The sequence below is a fragment of the Delphinapterus leucas genome, chromosome 8, assembly GCF_059928025.1.
Source record: "Delphinapterus leucas isolate spDelLeu-1000000601 "Yukka" chromosome 8, BTC_Dleu_Yukka2, whole genome shotgun sequence".
Classification (NCBI taxonomy): domain Eukaryota; kingdom Metazoa; phylum Chordata; class Mammalia; order Artiodactyla; family Monodontidae; genus Delphinapterus; species Delphinapterus leucas.
Genome location: NC_143136.1, coordinates 96,947,077 through 96,959,933, shown reverse-complemented (window position 1 = coordinate 96,959,933; position 12,857 = coordinate 96,947,077). Strand labels below are relative to the sequence as shown.

Genomic DNA, 12,857 nt, shown 5'->3' with positions numbered 1-12,857 from the left:
GGAAAACTTGACTTTGCAGCATAACTCATTTTTCAAAGGATTTGCGTGTGCATTTTCTCCCTCTAGACTTGTGATCTCTTAATAATAAGTACAAAAAACCCAGTTATTTTTAGTGCTTATGTATCTCATCTCCCACATAAGTAGTGAGCTTCATTTTGGAAAAGACCTTGCTTCATACAACTTTGTACCATTCAAACCTTCCCCATGTGGCTGCCCTTAAGCACTTTTAGTACAGTGTGTAGTGGTTATCTAGTGCTGTGTAACAAATTACCCCAAAACTTAGTGCTGTGCCTCTCACAGTTTCTATGGGTCAGGAATTCAGGACGGACTGCTTGGTTGGGTGGTTTTGGCCCAGGTGTCTCGTGAAATTGCAGTCCTGTGTCAGCTGGGGCTACGGTCATCTGAAAACTTGGCTGGGGCTGGATGGTCCACTTCTGGGGGGATCACTCACATGGTTGGCATTGGTGCTGGCTGTCGGTATCCCAGTTCTATACTTATGGGCTTCTGTCCTCAGAGCATGGTGGCTGGGTCCCCCCAGAGCAAGTAACCAAGAGAACACGATGAAAGCTACACCTTTAATGACCTAGTTTCTGAAGTCACACATGAGAATTTCTGAGCACTCTGCTGGTCACACACAGACCCCTGATGATTCACTATGGGAGGGGACAAAATAAGTGCATGAACACCGGGAGGTACCTTGGAGTCCATCTTGAAGGTTGACTGCTACATAGATGTTATATAGAGCATATAGTACCTGATAATTTATTACATGGTGTGAGCATGTACATTGTGCATACAATGTATAAACGGTAAAAGCCAGAGATTGGTTTTACGATTGGGGGAGAGGGTACTCTAGTTTGGTGTCTCAAACTTGAATGCGTGTTACAATCACCTGGAGGGCTTATTAAAACACAAGTTGCTGGGGCATCCCTAAAGTTCCCGATTCCGTAGATCTGGGGTGCGGCGGGAGTTCACAGGTGATTGTGATACCCCTGTTCCGGGGCCACACTTTGATCATCGCTCATCTAATTTGTTTAGAGATGCTAGTGGCTGTTTAAGAAAACCTTCTTCAAAGCAAATACATCCTTGGTCTCTTAGAGCTAAATACAAAATGGTAAAATTCATTATGCGTATCATCTTAACTTGAGGCTCGCCGAATGATACAGAGTTCATGTAAATGTACAAATCAGAGAGAGGGCAGTATATGAACAGCTCTAAGCAGTGGTGAGCTGGCAAACTCTGCACAAAAAAGACACAGCTTTGAGGTGTAACTTGCCAATTTCCATAGTGTAAATGCTCCCACCATGGCTGATTATCACCAGATTGCTGAATGTTTCACAGCTAACTCTCTCTAGTTGGAACACACCAGCTCCAGCACACCACTGGCTCTAAGCAAGGTCTTTCCTCATCACGTGTGTTTCTGAGAAGACTGTGGTCCGGGTGGGGCTGGGGATGGCCCGGGGATTCAGATAGCCAGTCCTTTGTACGCTAACAACTGTCAAACGCCAGGCTCGATGTTCTTCCTACCTAGCATGAGATTTTTTTGAGGCAGCTAAAGTGACAGGATATAATTGTGCAGACAACTCTGTGTGGCAAAGGTAGATGCAAAATGGGACTTTTCAAATTCTCCCCCTTCACATACTGCCCCCACCTTGTACAGTCAATTCTAATGACTACTCCAGGCCTTCTGTTCTAATCAGGTTCAACCTCACAGTGTGTCCTCCGCATCAAAGCCCTTTCTGGCCTCCTGAGACTCATTTCCTCGGGGTGGGTGACAGGAACTACTTTAGTGAAATTCATCTTTTGAGCTGCCAGGATTTCTGTTAAGGGTATAATATCTGAGGGCCTATAGACATTTGCGTAGAAAATTTATTTGGCACTTCACCTTGTAGGGGGCTGGTGACAACTGTTTACCACTTTGAACTGTTGCTTAGATCTGAAATTGCTATTTAGCTTGTAACCTTCTTGAGGGTACAGAATTGTTTTGTGTGTTTGTCACAACATCTACGATGGTGCCTTGGGTAAAATACACACTTAATAAACATTTCATGACTTCTAATTTGGAATTCTCTTCGTTGTAGCAAACATTGTCAGCCTAACAGAGAGCTTCAGTGGCCCTAATCCCAAAGAGTGAGTCATTTGGGAATTTCAGTTACCATGAGAGATAAGTGGAATACGATGTTTTGGTAGGAAGTCCTTTGGGGGTATCCCATAATGCTTCTTTTTTGTTATATAAAGGACAGAGTCTAAGAAAATAGGATTCATGCCAATTTAGTGCAATTAAAAAAAGGCATAGCTTTCGAGGTGGGAAGACCATGACCCCTGTGGGAATGCCATCCTGAGTAGCCTTAGTAGCTATCTTATTCTGGGTGACTTTCTTAGCCTCTCTGAGCCTCAGTTACCTGGTCTGTAAAATGAGACTAACAATAGCCACTTGGCAGGTCTTTTGTGAAGATGAAATGAGATAATCTATGAAAAGTGCTAGGATGGAGCCTCGTGGGGAGTGGACACATGTTAATCCCCCCACTGCCTTATTTGAAGGAATCCACATACCTGTTCCAGATGTACCAAAGGTCCCATGACTCTGAATTGCTCTTTTTTTTTAATTTTATTTTTTTTTATACAGCAGGTTCTTATTAGTTAGCTATTTTATACATATTAATGTATACATGTCAATCCCAGTCTCCCAATGCATCCCACCACCACCACCACCACTTTCCCCCCTTGGTGTCCATACGCTTGTTCTCTACATCTGTGCCTCTATTTCTGCCTTGCAAACCGGTTCATCTGTGCCATTTTTGTAGATTCCACATATATGCGTTAATATACGATATTCGTTGTTCCCTTTCTGACTTACTTCACTCTGTATGACAGTCTCTAGATCCATCCATGTCTCTACAAATGACCCAGTACCGTTCCTTTTTATGGTTGAGTAATATTCCATTGTATATATGTACCACATTTTCTTTATCCATTCGTCTGTCGATGGGCATTTAGGTTGCTTCCATGACCTGGCTATTGTAAATAGTGCTGCAGTGAACATTGGGGTGCATGTGTCTTTTGGAATTATGGTTTTCTCTGGGTGTATGCCCAGTAGTGGGATAGCTGGATCATATGTTAATTCTAGTTTTTTAAGGAACCTCCATACTGTCCTCCATAGTGGCTGTATCAATTTACATTCCCACCAACAGTGCAGAGGGTTCCCTTTTCTCCACACCCTCTCCAGCATTTGTTGTTTGTAGATTTTCTGATGATGCTCATTCTAACTGGTGTGAGGTGATACCTCATTGTAGTTTTGATTTGCATTTCTCTAATAATTAGTGATGTTGAGCAGCTTTTCATGTGCTTCTTGACCATCTGTATGTCTTCTTTGGAGAAATGTCTATTTAGGCCTTCTGCCCATTTTTTGATTGGGTTGTTTGTTTTTTTTAATATTGAGCCGCATGAGCTGTTTGGAGATTAATCCTTTGTCTGTTGATTTGTTTGCAAATATTTTCTCTCATTCTGAGGGCTGTCTTTTCATCTTGTTTATAGTTTCTTTTCTGTGCAAAAGCTTTTAAGTTTCATTAGGTCCCATTGTTTATTTCTGTTTTTATTTCCATTTCTCTAGGAGGTGGGTCAAAAAAGATCTTGCTGTGATTTATGTCAAAGAGTGTTCTTCCTGTGTTTTCCTCTATGAGTTTTATAGTGTCCGGTCTTATTTAGGTCCTTAATCCATTTTGAGTTTATTTTTGTGTACGGTGTTAGGGAGTGTTCTAATTTCATTCTTTTACATGTAGCTGTCCAGTTTTCCCAGGACCACTTATTGAAGAGACTGTCTTTTCTCCATTGTATACCCTTGCCGCTTTGTCATAGATTAGTTGACCATAGGTGCGTGAGTTTATCTCTGGGCTTTTTATCCCGTTCCATTGATCTATATTTCTGTTTTTGTGCCAGTACCATATTGTCTTGATTACTGCAGCTTTGTAGTATAGTCTGAAGTCAGGGATTCTGATTCCTCCACCTCTGTTTTTTCCCTTCAAGATTGCTTTGGCTATTCGGGGTCTTTTCTCCATACAAATTTTAAGATATTTTTCTAGTTCTGTAAAAAATGCCATTGGTAATTTGTTAGGGATTGCATTGAATCTGTATATTGCTTTGGGTAGCATAGTCATTTTCACAATGTTGATTCTTCCCATTCAAGAACATGGTGTATCTCTCCATCTGTTTGTGTCATCTTTGAGTTCTTTCATCAGTGTTTTATAGTTTTCTGAGTACAGGTCTTTTACCTCCTTAGGTAGGTTTGTTCCTAGGTATTTCATTTTTTTTGTTGCAAAGGGGAATGGGATTGTTTCCTTAATTTCTCTTTCTGATCTTTTGTTGTTAGTGTATAGGAATGCCAGAGATTTCTGTGCATTAATTTTGTACCCTGCAACTTTACCAAATTCACTGATTAGTAGTTTTCTGGTGGCATCTTTAGGATTTTCTATGTATAGTATGTCATCTGCAAACAGTGACAGTTTTACTTCTTCTCTTCCAATTTGTATTTTTTAAATTTCTTTTTCTTCTCTGATTGCCGTGGCTAGGACTTCCAAAACTATGTTGAATAATAGTGGCAAGAGTGGACATCCTTGTCTTGTTCCTGATCTTAGAGGAAATGGTTTCAGTTTTTCACCATTGAGAGTGATGTTTGCTGTGGGTTTGTCATATATGACCTTTATTATGTTGAGGTAGGTTCCCTCTGTGCCCACTTTTTGGAGAATTTTTGTCATAAATGGGTGTTGAATTTTGTCAAAAGCTTTTTCTGCATCTGTTGAGATGATCATACCGTTTTTATTCTTCAGTTTGTTGATATGGTGTATCTCATTGATTGATTTGCATATATTGAAGAATCTTTGCATCCCTGGGATAATTACCACTTGATCATGTTGTATGATGCTTTGATGTGTTGTTGGGTTCTGTTTGCTAGTATTTTGTTGAGGATTTTTGCATCTATATTCATCAGTGATATTGGTCTGTAATTTTCTTTTTTGTAGTATCTTTGTCTGGTTTTGGTATCAGGGTGATAGTGGCCTGGTAGAATGAGTTTGGGAGTGTTCCTTCCTCTGAAGTTTTTTGGAAGGGTTTGAGAAGGATGGGTGTTAACTCTTCTCTAAATGTTTGATAGAATTCACCTGTGAAGCCATCTGGTCCTGGACTTTTGTTTGTTGGAAGATTTTTAATCACACTTTCAATTTCATTACTTGTGATTGGTCTGTTCATATTTTGTATTTTTTCCTGGTTTAATCTTGGAAGGTTATACCTTTCTAAGAATTTGTCCATTTCTTCCAGGTTGTCCATTTTATTGGAATAGAGTTGCCTATAGTAGTCTCTTAGGATGCATTGTATTTCTGCAGTGTCTGTTGTAACTTCTCCTTTTTCATTTCTAATTTTATTGATTTGAGTCCTCTCCCTCTTGTTCTTGATGAGTCTGGCTAAAGGTTTTTCAATTTTGTTTATCTTCTCAAAGAACCAGCTTTTAGTTTTATTGATCTTTGCTATTGTTTTCTTTGTTTCTATTTCATTTATTTCTGCTCTGATCATTATGATTTCTTTCCTTCTACTAACTTTGGGTTTTGTTTGTTTTTATTTCTCTAGTTCCTTTAGTTGTAAGGTTACATGGTTTATTTGAGATTTTTCTTGTTTCTTGAGGTAGGATTGTATCGCTATATGAACTTCCCTCTTAGAACTGCTTTTGCTGCATCCCATAGGTTTTGGATTGTTGTGTTTTCGTTGTCATTTGTCTGCAGGTATTTTTTGATTTCCTCTGACTTCTTCAGTGATCTCTTGGTTATTTAGTAATGTATTGTTTAGCCTCCATGTGTTTGTGTTTTTTACGTTTTTTTCCCTGTAATTCATTTCTAATCTCATGGTGTTGTGGTCAGAAAAGATGCTTGATATGATCTCAATTTTCTTAAATTTACCGAGGCTTGATTTGTGACCTAAGATGTGATGTAGCTTGGAGAATGTTCCATATGCACTTGAGAAGAAACTGTAATCTGCTGTTTTTGGATGGAACGTCCTAGAAATATCAATTAAATCTATCTGGTCTGTTGTGTCATTTAAAGCTTGTGTTTCCTTATTAATTTTCTGTCTGGATGATCTGTCCATTGGTGTAAGTGAGGTGTTAAAGTCTCCACTGTTATTGTGTTACTGTCGATTTCCTCTTTTATAGCTGTTAACAGTTGCCTTATGTATTGAGGTGCTCCTGTGTGTGGTGTATATATATTTATAATGGTTGTATCTTTTTCTTGGATTGATCCCTTGATCATTATGTAGTGTCCTTCCTTGTCTCTTGTAACATTCTTTATTTTAAAGTCTATTTTATCTAATAGGAGTATTGCTACTCCAGCTTTCTTTTGATTTCCATTTGCGTGGAATATCTTTTTCCATCCCCTCACTTTCAGTCTGTATGTGTCCCTAGGTCTGAAGTGGGTCTCTTGTAGACTGACTCTGAATCTCTTAAATTCCAATTTTTAATGGCACATGCTTTTTTTTTTTTTTTCTGTGCATTTCTAAATGTTTGCAATTTCTAAGGCAACATTACTGACACAAATCAAAATCCTTTCCTACACAGGGTGTGACTGACAGGTCCAAATGCGATGGGGGTGGGGAGGGAAGCATCCTGAATATTAGCATTTCTGGGAATGTTTAAGGGCCGAAAAAATTATTTCTTCGGGGCCTAACGTGATTAATAAGGCGATGGGTTTGAGATTGTATTGGGGTGGATTTCTCTGTTTTCTCTCTGCTTCCCAAGGCTCCTGGGTTCCCAGGTTATTTTAATTGTACAGCAGGTATTAAGCAATAATGATCAGCCATAAATCCCAGGTTTGGAAAGGATAACTCTGAAAAGTCGGGGCAGACCTAGAAGGAGGAAATAAACATTTAGCAGGCGACTCAGCAAGTTGCCCCACAATCAATATATTTCTTGGTCCAATTTAGTTGTGAAAGTTAAAGTAGGGAAATAGTTCCTCTTCAATTGATCAGAAGCACATTTGTTAAGCACCAGCTATATGTCAAGCTCCAAAAGGGATAGAAAACAGGGCATAAAAATGGAAAAAAGGGATTAAAAAAAGACCTCATTTTCATACCCAGGAACATACAGAGTGGATTGAAAGGCCATACATATCTGTAATTTAGTTGACTTTCCTTGCTTTATTAGGAAATAGGTTTCCTACTCAGAAATAAGTAGAGAGGGTTTCCACACTTGGAACATGAACTAACAGGTGAACTGATGTTTTGAAATATTGCATTTCTTTATAGCCACTTGGGAAAAGAGCCTGCCCAAGGTTGAGACCTGAGACCTGAGCTTTATGTGACATGTAATTTGAAAAAGTGAGATGGCTTTTCAAATTTTTATAGAAAACAACAAGCCCAGTGCTTTCCTAGGGTTTGGGGTCATATCTGGCAAATGCAAGGTGAGGAATTTGGGGCTTAATTTATAGCACTATTTTTTTGTAAAAAAGGCATGACTTTCCATGTGCAGAAAATGGTCAGGGGTGTGGGTTGGGACATGGAGCTGAGAACTGGGCCCTGGGTTCCATTCAGTGAATACTCAGGCACCTTACAGAGCACTGGCTTTGTACCAGGCACTGTGCTGGGCGCTGAGGATAAGGGAAAGCAACATGGCGGCCCTCAGATGACGTCTGGAATCACATTTGAGGCAGCACATAGCTCTTCCCAGCAGGGCCTTGGAAAAGTCAGAGAGAAGGTAAGATTGACACACAGTCTTAACAGAGGAGGAGAGTTGTCTAGAAAGCATGAGGGACGAGTGTTCCAAGCTGAGCACACAAACTTCATGGCATATTAGCAAGGCAGCGAGAACTGTAGTTGGAAAAGACTAGAGCAGTGGTTCTCAAATGTAATGTACATTCCAGTCACCTGGGGATCTTGTTACAGGACATCTGGCCTGACCCCTGAGATCAGACATTTCCAACAGGTTCCTACCTGATGCTCAGGCTGCTGGCTTGAGCCCACACTTTGTGTAGCGAAGTGGTGAGCATGGAACAAAGGAATAAAAATGGGGGTGGAATGAAGGAAGGGGTGAATGGGGAGGGCAAGAGCCTATCACCATGGGCTGAATCCTGCAGCCTGGTATGTTTCGGCTTTCCCCACCTTCATACTGGTTAGAGCGCCTGCACCATTCCCAGCCTCCACTGGGCTCCCAGTGCCGCCTGCAGCCCTCAGCCAGCTCCCTCCCCCAGTCTCCAAAAGCAGTGATAATAAATATTTACTGCTTTCCTCAAATCTCCCACCCACCACCTACCATCATGGCCTCAGCAGAGTCCTGCCTTTTAATTCATAGAGAAAAGAGAGGTTGTCAGATGGAAGTTTTCTTAAGCTTGGCCTTTCTCCCCACCCAGAACCCACCTGCCTTTTCTCCTGCTTTTCCTTTCCCCTTTAACTCCTGGGCAGAGATGTTCTTCCCTCCGCCCAAGGCTGAACCCTCCTCTGTGCTGCGGAAGGCATCCAAGGCATCCCCTCTTCCCTGTGGCCTCCCGTGGGCCCTCCATTCATCCATCACTCCCCTCTTTCATGTATCTCCCGCTCCTTCCTTCCCAGCTTTGTTTCTTCTACTATAAACACCCTCAAGGCTCTCCTTTCTCACCCCCTCCCCTACTGAGAAAATGGCCTTGAACCTGAATCCCCCATCTAGCTACGGTATGACCTTGCTTTACAATGTTGTTTTAGTTTCTGCTGTACGGCAAAGTGAATCAGCTATACGTGTACATACATCCCCTCTTTTTTGGATTTCCTTCCCATTTATGTCACCACAGAGCGTTGAGTAGAGTTCCCTGTGCTATACGGTAGGTTCTCAGTTATCTATTTTATACATAGTATCAGCAGTTCATATATGTCAATCCCAAGCTCCCAGTTCATCCCACCCACCTCCCCTTTCCCCCTTGGTATCCATATGTTTGTTCTCTACATCTGTGTCTCTATTTCTGCTTTGTAAATAAGATCGTCTATACCGGTATTTTTCAGATTCCTCATATATGCGTTAGTATACCGTATTTGTTTTTCTCTTTCTGACTTACTTCCCTCTGTATGACAGACTCATCTCCATTGGTGTATCACCCACACCTGGGACTTGAACCCCTCTTTCTCTGCTGTTGACAGGAATCCAGCCCTCTAGCCCCATTTCTATATTGGTCATATCATTGTATGTGTCTCACATTCTAAAAACTGATTTTTCCTAAACAACAAGGTCCTACTGTGTAGCACAGGGAACTGTATTCAATACCTTATAATCTCTAATGGCAAAGAATCTGAAAAAGAATATATAGATTATATATAACCGAATCACTTTGCTGTATACCAGAAACTAATGCAATATTGTAAATCAACTATACTGCAATAAAAAGGAAAAAAATTAATAAATTACGGTTGTTAAACAGTTATCCGCTGTTCCAATAGACCTGGTTCTTTCTCTTCTCTCTTAAACCAACTTTTCCTGCTGAGTCCCACTCTAGGTGAATCATACCTCTACCCTCCCCTTCTCTCAACCCCAGACTTGAGAGTTATACATGTCTCCTCTCCTTGCCTCCCCTGCCATTAGCAGTGGTCCTGTCCTCTACCCCTTCCGCTGCTGCCCTAGTATATGAGCCATTGTACCTTCCTTCCACCACCCAAAACGCCCAGAAGGCGTTCGCCTCCACCTGACCACTCTGCAAACACCTGTGGCTTTCAACCCCCTACTGCACATCCGAATCCCTGGGAGAACTTTGAACAATTCGGATGCCCAGGACACATCCCAAACCGATTACGTTAGAATGTCAGGAGGTGGGACCCCGAGGATTCCCACGTGCAGTCAACTTTAAGAGCCATGGCTTTTTGTCTCTTCTCCCTCAAATCCATCCTCCACGCCGCCACTGAAGTATTTTCCTTCAAACTCAAATTGGATTATGTCTGATCCTCTGTACACAGATCCTTCAATGACGTTCCATTGCTTTTGGAAAAATTCTTTGGTGTGTTATGCAGCCCTTTTATGGCGTGCTGTAAGGACAGCTTTCACGATTGGCCTTGCCTAATTCTCCAGCCCTATCTCGTGGGGGTCCATAAAAGGCGCCTTACCCGGGCCACCCTGATCCACCTCCCGAGGCATCCTCGAGGCTCTATGCACGTGCGCAGATGTGGTCCTCTGTCCAGAATGCAAGCTGTCCCTCACCCCACCCCCATCCCATCCCCACGCCAGCTGGCCAACTGTGCTCTCTGTGCCTTGATATCCTATTCAGATGTCATCACTTACACAAAGCCTTCTGGGACACCTTCCCCCCCCCACACCCCGCCCCAGGCTAGGTGCCTCCTAGCACCTGGCTTCCTCCACGCCAACACATTTCTCCGTCCCACCATTAGGTGAGCCCCTTGATGGCAGAGACTATCTCCCATTTACACAGCACCAAAACCCAGCACACGGTAGGCACTCAGTGTATGGAGAATGAATTCATTCATCCATCTCTAACCTTCTAACAAGCTCATGCAGTAAGGCAGAAAAACAGAGTTGAAAGCTCATTGGGTTGTTCAGGCAAAAGACTTCAAGGTATATACGTTGTTAGGACATTGCTCATCATTACACAAAAAATGGGAACATAACACAAGTGAAAAGACTCCCCGTGGAAGAAGCAGCATCGCTCGATAAAGGCCTGGTAGAGCAGTGTATGCCACCCCCCGGAAGGTGGCCCTGTCCTCTGACCCCGCTGTTATAAAATGGGTCCTGCTACATGAAGTGCACGTTTGCTCTGATTCCAGAGATGAGGTTAAGATGGAGCTCGTTTTTAGAAGGAGAGTTTAGGGGCTTCCCTGGCGGCGCAGTGGTTGGGAGTCCACCTGCCGATGCAGGGAACACGGGTTCGTGCCCCGGTCCGGGAAGATCCCACATGCGTGAACCATGGCCACTGAGCCTGCGCGTCCGGAGCGTGTGCTCCGCAACGGGAGAGGCCACAGCAGTGAGAGGCCCGCGTACCGCAAAAAATAAAAATTAAAAAAAGGAGAGTTTAGACCATAACAGTGCAAACACAGACGCAAAGAAGCATCACTAGCTCAGAATGTGGAGTTTGAAAACAGGCCACATGTTGAGAGTGGGTGACTATAAACAGATTCTTAATTTTACCAAAGGTCTCTCTGCTATGGTAGTCTTTCAGATGGATGCTTCCCTTAGCACTGAAAATTAGCATCCAGCTTACAAAAGTTCAGGCATGTGAAACTGCTCAGGGGCACACATCTCACTAAAAGAGATTGGCTGGATCGTGCCTCCACCACCTTGTGAGGATGGATCTGAGAATCACCAGGAGTTCTCAGAAAGCAGGCAGGGGCCCAGGCTCATCAAGGAAGGATGAAGCCTCGACCCTCTTCCCAAGTTCCCTGGGAGACTCTGAGCTGAGCCACAAGATACAAGTGAGGCTGACCACCATCTAGCTGTGATCAGCCGCCACCCTCCAGCTGTGCTTCTCATCCTCCTTGCTTGTTGGTGTCCTACCTGGGGGAATGTCACAAATCCCCACGCACAGGCCTCACCCCAGGCCAATTAGAGCGTCTCTGGGAGGGGGATGCTGGCACTGGTCATTTAAAAAGTTCCAGGGGTTGGGGGAGGGGAGGGAATTGAACTAAGATCCCACAAGCTGTGCAGTGTGGCAAAAACAAAAAGCTTTGGGGGCTTCCCTGGCGGCGCAGTGGTTGAGGGTCCGCCTGCCGATGCAGGGGACACGGGTTTGTGCCCCGGTCTGGGAAGATCCCACATGCTGCCGAGCAGCTGGGCCCGTGAGCCATGGCCGCTGAGCCTGCGTGTCCGGAGCCTGTGCTCTGCAACGGGAGAGGCCACAACAGTGGGAGGCCCGCGTACCGCAAAAAAAAACCAACAAAAAAGCCAAAAAGCTTTGGGGGATTCTCATGGTAGCCTGGGGGGTTGAGGATCACGCCCCTGGCTTACTGGTTCTCAAACTTGGCTGCATGTTGGCATCACCTGAGGGGCTTCAGCAAGTACCCTGGGCCTGGGTCCTACCTCCAGAGATTCTGCTATCATTGGTGTGGGATGCAGCCTGGCGTCCACATCAGGATTTGTAAAAGCTCCCCAGCGATTCTAACATCAAGTGTCGCATCCATGGCTGCCACTCATCCTCCCACAGTCCCTAACGGAGCCCTTTTTACTTTGGGGGAGAAAAATCTATTGCCATGCCAAGACGGGAAACCCAACCTGTCAGGAAGCTATTTACCCTCCCAGCTGACTCAAAGTGGCTGAAGTGGGAGTTCCCCCCGATGAAAGTGATTATCTGTGCTGGAGGGAAAGCAGCAGCATTCGTTAGTTTACAGATCCAACTCCTTGACAATGAGGGCCCAGCTGCCTTTGCACCAAATGAATGTCCCCAAGTTCCCCAGCTGCCTGAGTGACCCCAATTGCCTCAGAAGGTAGCCACCCCTCCCTGGAAACATGCAGAGTGGCATTACAAATAATAAACGGATACGACTAATGGGCTCAATTATTATAAATTTTGATGTCATCGCTAATGGCATTTCACGCCCTTCTCCTTGCATCCTGTGTTCAAAATCATTTTCTCTTTATGCTACCCTATTAACAGATGTCAAACCTGAGTTAGGGCCTGTCCTGAGTAGGCAGGCTACAGACTCCCACCTCTGCCTCGTCTTCTCTCTGAGGCTTGTGTCAGGTTGGTAGCTATCGGCATCCTTTTGAAAAAAGGCATCTTGCATTGTCCAAAAAAGGTGCAGGTGGTTCCACTTTCCATCCAGTCTTAACCAGCTTAATGCTTCGGGGGGTATACTCTCCAACAACTACATGATTCATTGATGAGGATTCTCATATGAAACTTTTTTTTTTAATGAACAAA

General features: G+C 43.6%; 2 protein-coding genes across 7 annotated transcripts in view; both read left to right on the top strand.

Moving 5' to 3' along the window:
* GPR39 (G protein-coupled receptor 39) overlaps positions 1–12,857 on the top strand; it is a 247,336-nt gene that overhangs the window by 139,151 nt on the left and 95,328 nt on the right. The window lies entirely within an intron of this gene.
* The window catches only part of SLC35F5 (solute carrier family 35 member F5), a 280,557-nt gene extending 267,700 nt beyond the window's left edge, over positions 1–12,857 (top strand). For all 6 annotated transcript variants that reach the window (XM_089916890.1, XM_089916889.1, XM_089916888.1 and 3 more), the window contains one exon: positions 1–12,857. This exon is cut by the window's left edge and continues 61,900 nt beyond it. The gene's annotated coding sequence lies outside the window, so the exon portion shown is untranslated.